The sequence below is a fragment of the Primulina tabacum genome, chromosome 10 (assembly GCF_025594145.1).
Source record: "Primulina tabacum isolate GXHZ01 chromosome 10, ASM2559414v2, whole genome shotgun sequence".
Classification (NCBI taxonomy): Eukaryota; Viridiplantae; Streptophyta; class Magnoliopsida; order Lamiales; family Gesneriaceae; genus Primulina; species Primulina tabacum.
In genome coordinates, this window is record NC_134559.1 from 41,558,725 (window position 1) to 41,572,835 (window position 14,111).

The 14,111-nt window shown below is 43.9% G+C and overlaps 14 non-coding genes and 3 pseudogenes across 14 annotated transcripts; all 17 read left to right on the forward strand.

Moving 5' to 3' along the window:
• Nucleotides 1-183: 183 nt before the first annotated feature.
• On the forward strand, nt 184-302 carry LOC142510859 (5S ribosomal RNA; annotated as a pseudogene).
• A 590-nt stretch (nt 303-892) lies between these two features.
• Nucleotides 893-1,011, forward strand: LOC142515495 (5S ribosomal RNA). The gene has a single exon (XR_012811338.1). It is a non-coding gene; the product is annotated as a 5S ribosomal RNA (ribosomal RNA).
• A 678-nt stretch (nt 1,012-1,689) lies between these two features.
• LOC142511903 (5S ribosomal RNA) lies at nt 1,690-1,808 on the forward strand (annotated as a pseudogene).
• Nucleotides 1,809-2,653: 845 nt separating this feature from the next.
• On the forward strand, nt 2,654-2,772 carry LOC142513580 (5S ribosomal RNA). Its single transcript, XR_012809519.1, has one exon. It is a non-coding gene; the product is annotated as a 5S ribosomal RNA (ribosomal RNA).
• Nucleotides 2,773-3,484: 712 nt separating this feature from the next.
• LOC142507787 (5S ribosomal RNA) lies at nt 3,485-3,605 on the forward strand. The gene has a single exon (XR_012806032.1). It is a non-coding gene; the product is annotated as a 5S ribosomal RNA (ribosomal RNA).
• Nucleotides 3,606-4,662: 1,057 nt separating this feature from the next.
• Nucleotides 4,663-4,781, forward strand: LOC142514157 (5S ribosomal RNA). Its single transcript, XR_012810066.1, has one exon. It is a non-coding gene; the product is annotated as a 5S ribosomal RNA (ribosomal RNA).
• Nucleotides 4,782-5,465: 684 nt separating this feature from the next.
• On the forward strand, nt 5,466-5,586 carry LOC142509038 (5S ribosomal RNA). The gene has a single exon (XR_012807229.1). It is a non-coding gene; the product is annotated as a 5S ribosomal RNA (ribosomal RNA).
• Nucleotides 5,587-6,269: 683 nt separating this feature from the next.
• On the forward strand, nt 6,270-6,389 carry LOC142508355 (5S ribosomal RNA). Its single transcript, XR_012806572.1, has one exon. It is a non-coding gene; the product is annotated as a 5S ribosomal RNA (ribosomal RNA).
• Nucleotides 6,390-7,072: 683 nt separating this feature from the next.
• On the forward strand, nt 7,073-7,192 carry LOC142510255 (5S ribosomal RNA). Its single transcript, XR_012808378.1, has one exon. It is a non-coding gene; the product is annotated as a 5S ribosomal RNA (ribosomal RNA).
• Nucleotides 7,193-7,874: 682 nt separating this feature from the next.
• Nucleotides 7,875-7,995, forward strand: LOC142508870 (5S ribosomal RNA). The gene has a single exon (XR_012807071.1). It is a non-coding gene; the product is annotated as a 5S ribosomal RNA (ribosomal RNA).
• A 684-nt stretch (nt 7,996-8,679) lies between these two features.
• Nucleotides 8,680-8,798, forward strand: LOC142514026 (5S ribosomal RNA). The gene has a single exon (XR_012809941.1). It is a non-coding gene; the product is annotated as a 5S ribosomal RNA (ribosomal RNA).
• Nucleotides 8,799-9,481: 683 nt separating this feature from the next.
• On the forward strand, nt 9,482-9,602 carry LOC142509039 (5S ribosomal RNA). The gene has a single exon (XR_012807230.1). It is a non-coding gene; the product is annotated as a 5S ribosomal RNA (ribosomal RNA).
• Nucleotides 9,603-10,284: 682 nt separating this feature from the next.
• On the forward strand, nt 10,285-10,404 carry LOC142517599 (5S ribosomal RNA). Its single transcript, XR_012813336.1, has one exon. It is a non-coding gene; the product is annotated as a 5S ribosomal RNA (ribosomal RNA).
• A 682-nt stretch (nt 10,405-11,086) lies between these two features.
• LOC142509431 (5S ribosomal RNA) lies at nt 11,087-11,207 on the forward strand. The gene has a single exon (XR_012807605.1). It is a non-coding gene; the product is annotated as a 5S ribosomal RNA (ribosomal RNA).
• A 684-nt stretch (nt 11,208-11,891) lies between these two features.
• LOC142514772 (5S ribosomal RNA) lies at nt 11,892-12,010 on the forward strand. The gene has a single exon (XR_012810649.1). It is a non-coding gene; the product is annotated as a 5S ribosomal RNA (ribosomal RNA).
• A 681-nt stretch (nt 12,011-12,691) lies between these two features.
• Nucleotides 12,692-12,810, forward strand: LOC142514860 (5S ribosomal RNA). Its single transcript, XR_012810736.1, has one exon. It is a non-coding gene; the product is annotated as a 5S ribosomal RNA (ribosomal RNA).
• A 667-nt stretch (nt 12,811-13,477) lies between these two features.
• Nucleotides 13,478-13,590, forward strand: LOC142512766 (5S ribosomal RNA; annotated as a pseudogene).
• The last annotated feature ends 521 nt before the right edge of the window (nt 13,591-14,111 follow it).

Sequence of the window (14,111 nt, forward strand, 5' to 3'; positions counted from 1 at the left end):
AATTTACGCAAATAGTCGCGACACGAGGACTTCCCAGGGAGGTCACCCATCCTTGCTTTGCCATCGCGCAATAACACTTAACGTCATGGTTATGATTGGGCGAGAGCAGGGCCGCGTGTTGTCCATCGCCGCCCGCTCCACACGTACACGAGGGATATTAGAATATACATCTAACTCAAGGTCGGGTGCGATCATACCAGCACCAATGCACCGGCTCCCATCAGAACTCCGAAGTTAAGCGTGTTTGGGCGAGAGCAATACTAGGATGGGTGACCCTCTGGGATGTCCTCGTGTTATACCCTTTTTCGTGTTTTTCTATTTTTGATTACTTGTTGACAGACGACTTTTGGCTCCAATCATCTGAATCTCGATCGGGACCAGATAAAACATTTGAAATCAACGTAGCTCGGGCACTGTCGGATTTGGACAAAATTGTAGGCTAATTTGATTGTAAACGGGCAAACGAACGAGACTCGTTACTTCTCAATGATCTGGTGAGATTTTAGCCGAATTCCTTATCTAAGACCCTCTAATTTGCGATTTTCCGCTTCTGTTAAGCGTCCGTCTCCTCGAGAAAAAATGTTTAGGAAGTTCGAAATTCGATTCAAGTTCCATTTTATCGTATCCCAGTCATAATAATAGCTTTACATTCGCTTTTTTCTTCTTCTTATTTTTTTTCTATTTTCTGGGAACATTTAGTGATTTTTGTTGTCGTGAGCCGGTTCTGTGCGGAAGGGTATGACGCAGATTACTCCCGAGACGGATAATTAATTAAAAACAGAACGCTTAACTTCATGGTTCTGATTGGGCGAGAGCAGTGCCGCGTGTTGTCTATCGCCGCCAGCTACACACGTACTCGAGGGATATAAGAATAAACATCCCACACAATGTCGGGTGCAATCATACCAGCACTAATGCACCGGATCCCATCAGAACTCCGAAGTTAAGCATGCTTGGGAGAGAGCAGTACTAGGATGGGTGACCCCCTGGGAATTTCTCGTGTTGCACCTATTTTCATGTTTTCTACTTTTGATTACTTGTTGACAGACGATTTTCGGCTCAAATCATCTGAATCTGGATCGTGACCTGATAAGACATGAGAAATCAACGTAGCTCGGGCACTGCCGGATTTGGACAAAATTGTAGGCTAATTTGATAGTAAACAGGCAAACGACCGAGACACTTCACTACGCAATGAGCTGACGAGATTTTAGCCGAATTCCTTCTCTAAGACCCTCTAATTTGCGATTACCGCTTCTTTTAAGCTTCCGTTTCCTTGGAAATCCGCTTAGGAAGTTCTAAATTCGATTCCGGTTCCATTTTATCGTATCCCAAGCATAATAATAGCTTTACATTCGCTATTTCTTCTTCTAATTTTTTTCTATTTTGTGGGAACATTTATCGATTTTTGTTGTCGTTAGCCGGTTCTGTGTGGAAGGGTATGACGCAGATTACTCCGGAGACGGTTAACTCATTAAAAACAATTATTTCGACTGTTTTATCCATAATTTACGTAAACGGTCGCGAAACGAGGTCTTCCCAGGGAGGTCACCCATCCTACCTTTGCCATCGCGCCAGAATGCTTAACTTCATGGTTATGATTGGGCGAGAGCAGTGCCGCGTGTTGTCCATCGCCGCCCGCTCCACACGTACTCGAGGGATATAAGAATAAACATCCCACTTAATGTCGGGTGCTATCATACCAGCACTATTGCACTGGATCCCATCATAACTCCGAAGTTAAGCGTGCTTGGGAGAGAGCAGTACTAGGATTGGTGACCCCCTGGAAAGTCCTCGTGTTGTACCCCATTTCGTGTTTTACTATTTTTGATTACTTGTTGACGGACGATTATCTGCTCAAATCATCTGAATATCGATCGGGACCAAATAAGACATGTGAAATTTGCGATTTTTGTTGTCGTGAGGCGGTTTTGACAGACAATTTTCGGCTCAAATCGTGTTGCACCGGATGGGAAGTCCTCGTGTTGCACCCCTTTTCGTGTTTTTCTATTTTTGATTACTTGTTGATAGACGATTTTCGGCTAAAATCATCTGAATCTCGATCGGGACCAGATAAGACATGTGAAATGAAAGTAGCTAAGGCACTGCCGGATTTGGACAAAATTGTAGGCTAATTTGATTGTAAACGGGCAAACGGACGAGACTCATTACTTCGCAATGAGCTGACGAGATTTTATCCAAATTCCTTCTCTAAGACCCTCTCATTTGCGATTTACCGCTTCTGTTAAGCTTTCGTTTCCTCAAGAAATCCGCTTAGAAAGTTCGAAATTCGATTCCGGTTCCATTTTATCGTATCCCAAGCATAATAATAGCTTTATATTCGTTATTTCCTTCTTATTTTTTTTCTATTTTTTGGGAACATTTATTCATTTTTGTTGTCGTGAGCCGGTTCTGTGTGGAAGGGTATGACGCAGATTACTCCAGAGAAGGTCAACTCATTAAAAACAATATTTCGACTGATTTATCCATAATTTACGTAAACGGTCGCGACACGAGGTCTTCCCAGGGAGGTCACCCATCCTACCTCTGCCATCATGGTTATGATTGGGTGAGAGCAGTGCCGCGTGTTGTCCATCGCCGCCCGCTCCACACGTACTCGAGGGATATAGAAATAAACATCCCACTCAATGTCGGGTGCGATCATACCAGCACTAATACACCGGATCCCATCAGAACTCCAAAGTTAAGCGTGCTTGGGCGAGAACAGTACTAGGATGGGTGACCCCCTGGGAAGTCCTCGTAATGCACCCCTTTTCGTGTTTTTCTATTTCTGATTACTTGTTGACAGACGAGTTTCGGCTCAAATCATCTGAATCTCGATCGGGACCAGATAAGACATGTGAAATGAAAGTAGATCGGGCACTGCCGGAGTTGGACAAAATTGTAGGCTAATTTGATTGTAAACGGGCAAACGGACGAGACTCATTGCTACGCAATGAGCTGACGAGATTTTAGCCGAATTCCTTCTCTTGACGAGATTTTAGCCGAATTCCTTCTCTAAGACCCTCTAATTTGCGATTTACCTCTTCTGTTAAGCTTTCATTTTCTCGAGAAATCCGCTTAGGAAGTTCGAAATTCGATTCCGGTTCCATTTTATCGTATCCGAGGCATAATAATAGCTTTACATTCGTTATTTCCTTCTTCTTATTTTTTTTCTATTTTCTGGGAACATTTATCGATTTTTGTTGTCGTGAGCCGGTTCTGTGCGGAAGGGTATGACGCAGAATATTTCGGAGACGGTTAACTCATTAAAAACAATTATTTCGACTGTTTTATCCATAATTTACGTAAACGATAGCGATACGAGGTCTTCCCAGGGAGGTCACCCATCCTAGCTCTGCCATCGCGCTAGAACGCTTAACTTCATGGTTATGATTGGGCGAGAGCAGTGTCGCGTGTTGTCCATCGCCGCCCGCTCCACACGTACTCGAGGGATATAAGAATAAACATCCCACTCAATGTCGGGTGCGATCATACCAGCACTAATGCACCGGATCCCATCAGAACTCCGAAGTTAAGCGTGCTTGGGCGAAAGCGCAGTACTAGGATCGGTGACCACCTGGGAAGTCCTCGTCTTGCACCCCTTTCCGTGTTTTTCTATTTTTGATTACTTGTTGACGGACGATTTTCTGCTCAAATCATCTGAATCTTGATCTGGACCAAATAAGACATGAGAAATCACCATAGCTCGGGTACTGCCTGATTTGGACAAAATTGTAGGCTAATTTTATTGTAAATGGGCAAACGGACGAGACTCATTACTCCGCAAAGTGCTCGCGTGATTTTAGCTAAATTTCTTCTCTAAGACCCTCTAATTTGCGATTTACCGCTTCTGTTAATGTTCCGTTTCCTCGAGAAATCCGTTCAGAAAGTTCGAAATTCGATTCCGGATCCATTTTATCGTATCCCAGGAATAATAATAGCTTTACATTCTTGGAAGTCCTCGTGTTGCACCCCTTTTCGTGTTTTTCTATTTTTGATTACTAGTTGACAGACGATTTTCGGCTCAAATCATCTGAATCTCGATCGGGACCAGATAAAACATGTGAAATGAAAGTAGCTCGGGCACTGCCGGATTTGGACAAAATTGTAGGCTAATTTGATTGTAAACGGGCAAGCGGACGAGACTCATTACTACGCAATGAGCTGACGAGATTTTAGGTGAATTTCTTCTCTAAGACCCTCTAATTTGCGATTTACCTCTCCTGTTAAGCTTTCGTTTCCTCGAGAAATCCGCTTAGGAAGTTCGAAATTCGATTCCGGTTCCATTTTATCGTATCCGAGGCATAATAACAGCTTTACATTCGTTATTTCCTTCTTCTTATTTTTTTTTCTATTTTCTGGGAACATTTATCGATTTTTGTTGTCGTGAGCCGGTTCTGTGCGGAAGGGTATGACGCAGATTACTCCGGAGACGGTTAACTCATTAAAAACAATTATTTCGACTGTTTTATCTAAAATTTACGTAAACGGTCGCGACACGAGGTCTTCCCGGGGAGGTCACCCATCCTAGCTCTACCATCGCGCCAGAACGCTTAACTTCATGGTTATGATTGGGCGAGAGCAGTGCCCCGTGTTGTCCATCGCCGCCCGCTCCACACGTACTCGAGGGATATAAGAATAAACATCCCACTCAATGTCGGGTGCAATCATACCAGCACTAATGCACCGGATCCCATCAGAACTCCGAAGTTAAGCATGCTTGGGCGAGAGCAGTACTAGGATGGGTGACCCCCTGGGATGTCCTCGTGTTGCACCCTTTTCCGTGTTTTTCTATTTTTGATTACTTGTTGACAGACGATTTTCGGCTCAAATCAACTGAATCTCGATCGGGACCAGATAAGACATGTGAAATGAATATAGCTCGGGCACTGCCGGATTTGGACAAAATTGTAGGCTAATTTGATTGTAAACGGGCAAACGGACGAGACTCATTACTACGCAATGAGCTGACGAGATTTTAGCCGAATTTCTTCTCTAAGACCCTCTAATTTGCGATTTACCGCTTCTGTTAAGCTTTCGTTTCCTCGAGAAATTCGCTTAGGAAGTTCGAAATTCGATTCCGGTTCCATTTTATCGTATCCCAGGCATAATAACAGCTCTACATTCGTTATTTCCTTCTTCTTATTTTTTTTTCTATTTTCTGGGAACATTTATCGATTTTTGTTGTCGTGAGCCGGTTCTGTGCGTAAGGGTATGACGCAGATTACTCCGGAGACGGTTAACTCATTAAAAACAATTATTTCGACTATTTTATCCATAATTTACGTAAACGGTCGCGACACGAGGTCTTCCCGGGGAGGTCACCCATCCTAGCTCTGGCATCGCGCCAGAACGCTTAACTTCATGGTTTTGATTGGGCGAGAGCAGTGCCGCGTGTTGTCCATCGCCGCCCGCTCCACACGTACTTGAGGGATATAAGAATAAACATCCCACTCAATGTCGGGTGCTATCATACCAGCACTAATGCACCGGATCCCATCAGAAATCCGAATTTAAGCGTGCTTGGGCGAAAGCGCAGTACTAGGATGGGTGACCCCCTGGGAAGTCCTCGTGTTGCACCCCTTTTCGTGTTTTTCTATTTTTGATTACTGGTTGACAGACGATTTTCGGCTCAAATTATCTGAATCTCGATCGGGACCAGATAAGACATGTGAAATGAAAGTAGCTCGGGCACTGCCGGATTTGGACAAAATTGTAGGCTAATTTGATTGTAAACGGGCAAACGGACGAGACTCATTACTACGCAATGAGCTGACGAGATTTTATCCGAATTCCTTCTCTAAGACCCTCTAATTTGCGATTTACCGCTTCTGTTAAGCTTTCGTTTCCTCAAGAAATCCGCTTAGAAAGTTCGAAATTCGATTCCGGTTCCATTTTATCGTATCCCAAGCATAATAATAGCTTTACATTCGTTATTTCCTTCTTCTTATTTTTTTTTCTATTTTCTGGGAACATTTATTCATTTTTGTTGTCGTGAGCCGGTTCTGTGTGGAAGGATATGACGCAGATTACTCCGGAGACGGTTAACTCATTAAAAACAATATCTCGACTGTTTTATCCATAATTTACGTAAACGGTCGCGACACGAGGCTTTTCCAGGGAGGTCACCCATCCTAGCTCTGCCATCGCGCCAGAACGCTTAACTTCATGGTTATGATTGGGCGAGAGCAGTGCCGCGTGTTGTCCATGGCCGCGCGCTCCACACGTCTTCGAGGGATATAAGAATAAACATCCCACTCAATATCGGCTGCGATCATACCAGCACTAATGCACCGGATCCCATCAGAACTCTGAAGTTAAGCCTTGCTTGGGCGAGAGCAATACTAGGATGGGTGACCCCCTGGGAAGTCCTCGTGTTGCACCCTTTTTCGTTTTTTTCTATTTTTCATTACTTGTTGACAGACGATTTTCGGCTCAAATCATCTGAATCTCGATCGTGACCAGATAAGACATGTGAAATCAACGTCGCTCGGGCACTGCCGGATTTGGACAAAATTGTAGCCTAATTTTATTGTAAACGGGCAAACGGACGAGGCTCATTACTACGCAATAAGCTGACGAGATTTTAGCCGAATTCCTTCTCTAAGACCCTCTAATTTGCGATTTACCGCTTCTGTTTAGCTTTCGTTTCCTCGAGAAATCCGCTTAGGAAGTTCGAAATTCGATTTTGGTTCCATTTTATCGTATCCCAGGCATAATAATAGCTTTACATTCGTTATTTCCTTCTTCTTATTTTTTTTTCTATTTTCTGGGAACATTTATTCATTTTTGTTGTCGTGAGCCGGTTCTGTGTGGAAGGATATGACGCAGATTACTCCGGAGACGGTTAACTCATTAAAAACAATATCTCGACTGTTTTATCCATAATTTACGTAAACGGTCGCGACACGAGGCTTTTCCAGGGAGGTCACCCATCCTAGCTCTGCCATCGCGCCAGAACGCTTAACTTCATGGTTATGATTGGGCGAGAGCAGTGCCGCGTGTTGTCCATGGCCGCGCGCTCCACACGTCTTCGAGGGATATAAGAATAAACATCCCACTCAATATCGGCTGCGATCATACCAGCACTAATGCACCGGATCCAATCAGAACTCTGAAGTTAAGCCTTGCTTGGGCGAGAGCAATACTAGGATGGGTGACCCCCTGGGAAGTCCTCGTGTTGCACCCTTTTTCGTTTTTTTCTATTTTTCATTACTTGTTGACAGACGATTTTCGGCTCAAATCATCTGAATCTCGATCGTGACCAGATAAGACATGTGAAATCAACGTCGCTCGGGCACTGCCGGATTTGGACAAAATTGTAGCCTAATTTTATTGTAAACGGGCAAACGGACGAGGCTCATTACTACGCAATAAGCTGACGAGATTTTAGCCGAATTCCTTCTCTAAGACCCTCTAATTTGCGATTTACCGCTTCTGTTTAGCTTTCGTTTCCTCGAGAAATCCGCTTAGGAAGTTCGAAATTCGATTTTGGTTCCATTTTATCGTATCCCAGGCATAATAATAGCTTTACATTCGTTATTTCCTTCTTCTTATTTTTTTCTATTTTCTGGGAACATTTATCGATTTTTGTTGTTGTGAGCCGGTTCTGTGCGGAAGGGTATGACGCAGATTACTCTGGAGACGGTTAACTCATTAAAAACAATTATTTCGACTGTTTTATCCATAATTTACGTAAACGGTCACGACACGAGGTCTTCCCAGGGAGGTCACCCATCCTACCTCTGCCATCGAGCCAGAACGCTTAACTTCATGGTTATGATTTGGCGAGAGCAGTGCCGCGTGTTGTCCATCGCCGCCCGCTCCACACGTCTTCGAGGGATATAAGAATAAACATCCCACTCAATGTCGGGTGCGATCATACCAGCACTAAAGCACAGGATTCCATCAGAACTCCGAAGTTAAGCATGCTTGGTCGAAAGTGCAGTACTAGGATGGGTGACCCCCTGGGAAGTCCTCGTGTTGCACCCCTTTTCGTGTTTTTCTATTTTTGATTACTTGTTGACAGACGATTTTCGGCTCAAATCATCTAAATCTTGATCGGGACCAGATAAAACATGTGAAATGAAAGTAGCTCGAGCACTGCCGGATTTGGACAAAATTGTAGGCTAATTTGATTGTAAAAGGGCAAGCAGACGAGACTCATTACTACGCAATGAGCTGACGAGATTTTAGCTGAATTTCTTCTCTAAGACCCTCTAATTTGCGATTTACCGCTTCTGTTAAGCTTTCGTTTCCTCGAGAAATCCGCTTAGGAAGTTCGAAATTCGATTCCGGTTCCATTTTATCGTATCGCAGGCATAATAACAGCTTTACATTCGTTATTTCCTTCTTCTTATTTTTTTTTCTATTTTCTGGGAACATTTATCGATTTTTGTTGTCGTGAGCCGGTTCTGTGCGAAAGGGTATGACGCAGATTACTCCGGAGATGGTTAACTCATTAAAAACAATTATTTCGACTGTTTTATCTATAATTTACGTAAACGGTCGCGACACGAGGTCTTCCCGGGGAGGTCACCCATCCTAGCTCTGCCATCGCGCCAGAAAGCTTAACTTCATGGTTCTGATTGGGGGAGAATAGTGCCGCGAGTTGTCCATCGCCGCTTGCTCCACCCGTACTCGAGGGATATAAGAATAAACATCCCACTTAATGACGGGTGCAATCATACCAGCACTAATGCACCGGATCCCATCAGAACTCCGAAGTTAAGCGTGCTTGGGCGAGAGCAGTACTAGGATGTGTGCCCCCCTGGGAAGTCCTCGTGTTGCACCCTTTTTCGTGTATTTCTATTATTGATTAATTGTTGACAGACGATTTTCGGCTCAAATCATCTGAATCTCGATCGAGACCAGATAAGACATGTGAAATGAAAGTAACTCGGGCACTGCCGGATTTGGATAAAATTGTAGGCTAATTTGATTGTAAACGGGCAAACGGACGAGACTCATTACTACGCAATGAGCTGACGAGATTTTAGCCGAATTCCTTCTCTAAGACCCTCTAATTTGCGATTTACCGCTTCTGTTAAGCTTTCGTTTTCTCGAGAAATCCGCTTAGGAAGTTCTAAATTCGATTCCGGTTCCATTTTATCGTATCCGAGGCATAATAACAGCTTTACATTCGTTATTTCCTTCTTCTTATTTTTTTTCTATTTTCTGGGAACATTTATCGATTTTTGTTGTCGTGAGCCGGTTCTGTGTGTAAGGGTATGACGCAGATTACTCCGGAGACGGTTAACTCATTAAAAACAATTATTTCGACTATTTTATCCATAATTTACGTAAACGGTCACGACACGAGGTCTTCCCGGGGAGGTCACCCATCCTAGCTCTGGCATCGCGCCAGAACGCTTAACTTCATGGTTTTGATTGGGCGAGAGCAGTGCCGCGTGTTGTCCATCGCCGCCCGCTCCACACGTACTTGAGGGATATAAAAATAAACATCCCACTCAATGTCGGGTGCTATCATACCAGCACTAATGCACCGGATCCCATCAGAAATCCGAATTTAAGCGTGCTTGGGCGAAAGCGCAGTACTAGGATGGGTGACCCCCTGGGAAGTCCTCGTGTTGCACCCCTTTTCGTGTTTTTCTATTTTTGATTACTGGTTGACAGACGATTTTCGACTCAAATTATCTGAATCTCGATCGGGACCAGATAAGACATGTGAAATGAAAGTAGCTCGGGCACTGGCGGATTTGGACAAAATTGTAGGCTAATTTGATTGTAAACGGGCAAACGGACGAGACTCATTACTTCGCAATGAGCTGACGAGATTTTATCCGAATTCCTTCTCTAAGACCCTCTAATTTGCGATTACCGCTTCTGTTAAGCTTTCGTTTCCTCAAGAAATCCGCTTAGAAAGTTCGAAATTCGATTCCGGTTCTATTTTATCGTATCCCAAGCATAATAATAGCTTTACATTCGTTATTTCCTTCTTCTTATTTTTTTTTCTATTTTCTGGGAACATTTATTCATTTTTGTTGTCGTGAGCCGGTTCTGTGTGGAAGGGTATGACGCAGATTACTCCGGAGACGGTTAACTCATTAAAAACAATATCTCGACTGTTTTATCCATAATTTACGTAAACGGTCGCGACACGAGGCTTTCCCAGGGAGGTCACCCATCCTAGCTCTGCCATCGCGCCAGAACGCTTAACTTCATGGTTATGATTGGGCGAGAGCAGTGCCGCGTGTTGTCCATGGCCGCGCGCTCCACACGTCTTCGAGGGATATAAGAATAAACATCCCACTCAATATCGGCTGCGATCATACCAGCACTAATGCACCGGATCCCATCAGAACTCTGAAGTTAAGCCGTGCTTGGGCGAGAGCAATACTAGGATGGGTGACCCCCTGGGAAGTCCTCGTGTTGCACCCTTTTTCGTTTTTTTCTATTTTTCATTACTTGTTGACAGACGATTTTCGGCTCAAATCATTTGAATCTCGATCGTGACCAGATAAGACATGTGAAATCAACGTCGCTCGGGCACTGCCGGATTTGGACAAAATTGTAGCCTAATTTTATTGTAAACGGGCAAACGGACGAGGCTCATTACTACGCAATAAGCTGACGAGATTTTAGCCGAATTCCTTCTCTAAGACCCTCTAATTTGCGATTTACCGCTTCTGTTTAGCTTTCCTTTCCTCGAGAAATCCGCTTAGGAAGTTCGAAATTCGATTTTGGTTCCATTTTATCGTATCCCAGGCATAATAATAGCTTTACATTCGTTATTTCTTTCTTCTTATTTTTTTCTATTTTCTGGGAACATTTATCGATTTTTGTTGTTGTGAGCCGGTTCTGTGCAGAAGGGTGTGACGCAGATTACTCTGGAGACGGTTAACTCATTAAAAACAATTATTTCGACTGTTTTATCCATAATTTACGTAAACGGTCGCGACACGAGGTCTTCCCAGGGAGGTCACCCATCCTACCTCTGCCATCGAGCCAGAACGCTTAACTTCATGGTTATGATTTGGCGAGAGCAGTGCCGCGTGTTGTCCATCGCCGCCCGCTCCACACGTCTTCGAGGGATATAAGAATAAACATCCCACTCAATGTCGGGTGTGATCATACCAGCACTAAAGCACAGGATTCCATCAGAACTCCGAAGTTAAGCATGCTTGGTCGAAAGTGCAGTACTAGGATGGGTGACCCCCTGGGAAGTCCTCGTGTTGCACCCCTTTTCGTGTTTTTCTATTTTTGATTATTTGTTGACAGACGATTTTCGGCTCAAATCATCTGAATCTTGATCGGGACCAGATAAAACATGTGAAATGAAAGTAGCTCGGGCACTGCCGGATTTGGACAAAATTGTAGGCTAATTTGATTGTAAAAGGGCAAGCGGACGAGACTCATTACTACGCAATGAGCTGACGAGATTTTAGCTGAATTTCTTCTCTAAGACCCTCTAATTTGCGATTTACCGCTTCTGTTAAGCTTTCGTTTCCTCGAAAAATCCACTTAGGAAGTTCGAAATTCGATTCCGGTTCCATTTTATCGTATCGCAGGCATAATAACAGCTTTACATTCGTTATTTCCTTCTTCTTATTTTTTTTTCTATTTTCTGGGAACATTTATCGATTTTTGTTGTCGTGAGCCGGTTCTGTGCGGAAGGGTATGACGCAGATTACTCCGGAGATGGTTAAATCATTAAAAACAATTATTTCGACTGTTTTATCTATAATTTACGTAAACGGTCGCGACACGAGGTCTTCCCGGGGAGGTCACCCATCCTAGCTCTGCCATCGCGCCAGAAAGCTTAACTTCATGGTTCTGATTGGGGGAGAACAGTGCCGCGAGTTGTCCATCGCCGCTTGCTCCACCCGTACTCGAGGGATATAAGAATAAACATCCCACTTAATGACGGGTGCAATCATACCAGCACTAATGCACCGGATCCCATCAGAACTCCGAAGTTAAGCGTGCTTGGGCGAGAGCAGTACTAGGATGTGTGCCCCCCTGGGAAGTCCTTGTGTTGCACCCTTTTTCGTGTATTTCTATTATTGATTACTTGTTGACAGACGATTTTCGGCTCAAATCATCTGAATCTCGATCGAGACCAGATAAGACATGTGAAATGAAAGTAGCTCGGGCATTGCCGGATTTGGATAAAATTGTAGGCTAATTGAGTGTAAACGGGCAAACGGACGAGACTCATTACTACGCAATGAGCTGACGAGATTTTAGCCGAATTCCTTCTCTAAGACCCTCTAATTTGCGATTTACCGCTTCTGTTAAGCTTTCGTTTTCTCGAGAAATCCGCTTAGGAAGTTCGAAATTCGATTCCGGTTCCATTTTATCGTATCCGAGGCATAATAACAGCTTTACATTCGTTATTTCCTTCTTCTTATTTTTTTTCTATTTTCTGGGAACATTTATCGATTTTTGTTGTCGTGAGCCGGTTCTGTGCGTAAGGGTATGACGCAGATTACTCCGGACACGGTTAACACATAAAAAACATTATTTCGACTGTTTTATCCATAATTTACGTAAACGGTCGCGAAACGAGGTCTTCCCAGGGAGGTCACCCATCCTAGCTCTGCCATCGCGCCAGAAAGCTTAACTTCATGGTTCTGATTGGGGGAGAACAGTGCCGCGAAGTGTCCATCGCCGCTTGCTCCACCCGTACTCGAGGGATATAAGAATAAACATCCCACTTAATGACGGGTGCGATCATACCAGCACTAATGCACCGGATCCCATCAGAACTCCGAAGTTAAGCGTGCTTGGGCGAGAGCAGTACTAGGATGTGTGCCCCCCTGGGAAGTCCTCGTGTTGCACACCTTTTCGTGTATTTCTATATTGAGTACTTGTTGACAGACGATTTTCGGCCTCAAACAACTGAGTCTCATCGGGACCAGATAAGACATGTGAAATGAAGTAGCTCGGGCAACTGCCGGATTTGGACAAAATTGTAGGCTAATTTGATTGTAAACGGGCAAACGGACGAGACTCATTACTACGCAATGAGCTGACGAGATTTTAGCCGAATTCCTTCTCTAAGACCCTCTAATTTGCGATTTACCGCTTCTGTTAAGCTTTCGTTTCCTGAAAATCCGCTTAGGAAGTTCGAAATTCGATTCGGTTCCATTTTATCGTATCCAGGAATAATAATAGCTTTACATTCGTTATTTCCTTCTTCTTATTTTTTCTATTTTCTGGGAACATTTATCGATTTTTGTTGTCGTGAGCCGGTTCTGTGCGGAAGGGTATGACGCAGATTACCGGAGACGGTTAACTCATTAAAAACAATTATTTCGACTGTTTTATCCATAATTTACGTAAACGGTCGCGACACGAGGTCTTCCAGGGAGGTCACCCATCCTACCTCTGCCATCGCGCCAGAACGCTTAACTTCATGGTTATGATGGGCGAGAGCAGTGCCGCGTGTTGTCCATCGCCGCCGCTCACACGTACTCGAGGGATATAAGAATAAACATCCCACTCAATGTGGTGCGATCATACAGCACTAATGCACCGGACCATCAGAACTCGAAGTTAAGCGTGCTTGGGCGAGAGCAGTACTAGGATGGGTGACCCCGGGAAGTCCTCGTGTTGCACCCTTTTCGTGTTTTCTATTTTTGATTACTTGTTGACAGACGATTTTCGGCTCAAATCATCTGAATCTCGATCGGACCAGATAAGACATGTGAAATGAAAGTAGCTCGGGCAGGATTTGGACAAAATTGTAGGCTAATTTGATTGTAAAGGGCAAACGGACGAGACTCATTACTACGCAATGAGCTGACGAGATTTAGCCGAATTCCTTCTCTAAGACCCTCTAATTTGCGATTTACCGCTTCTGTTAAGCTTTCGTTTCCTCGAGAAATCGCTTAGGAAGTTCGAAATTCGATTCCGGTTCCATTTATCGTATCCAGGCATAATAATAGCTTTACATTCGTTATTTCCTTATTTTTTTTCTATTTTCTGGGAACATTTATCGATTTTTGTTGTCGTGAGCCGGTTCTGTGCGGAAGGGTATGACGCAGATTACTCCGGAGACGGTTAACTCATTAAAACAATATTTCGACTTTTTATCCATAATTACGTAAACTCGCGACACGAGTTCTCCCAAGGAGGTCACC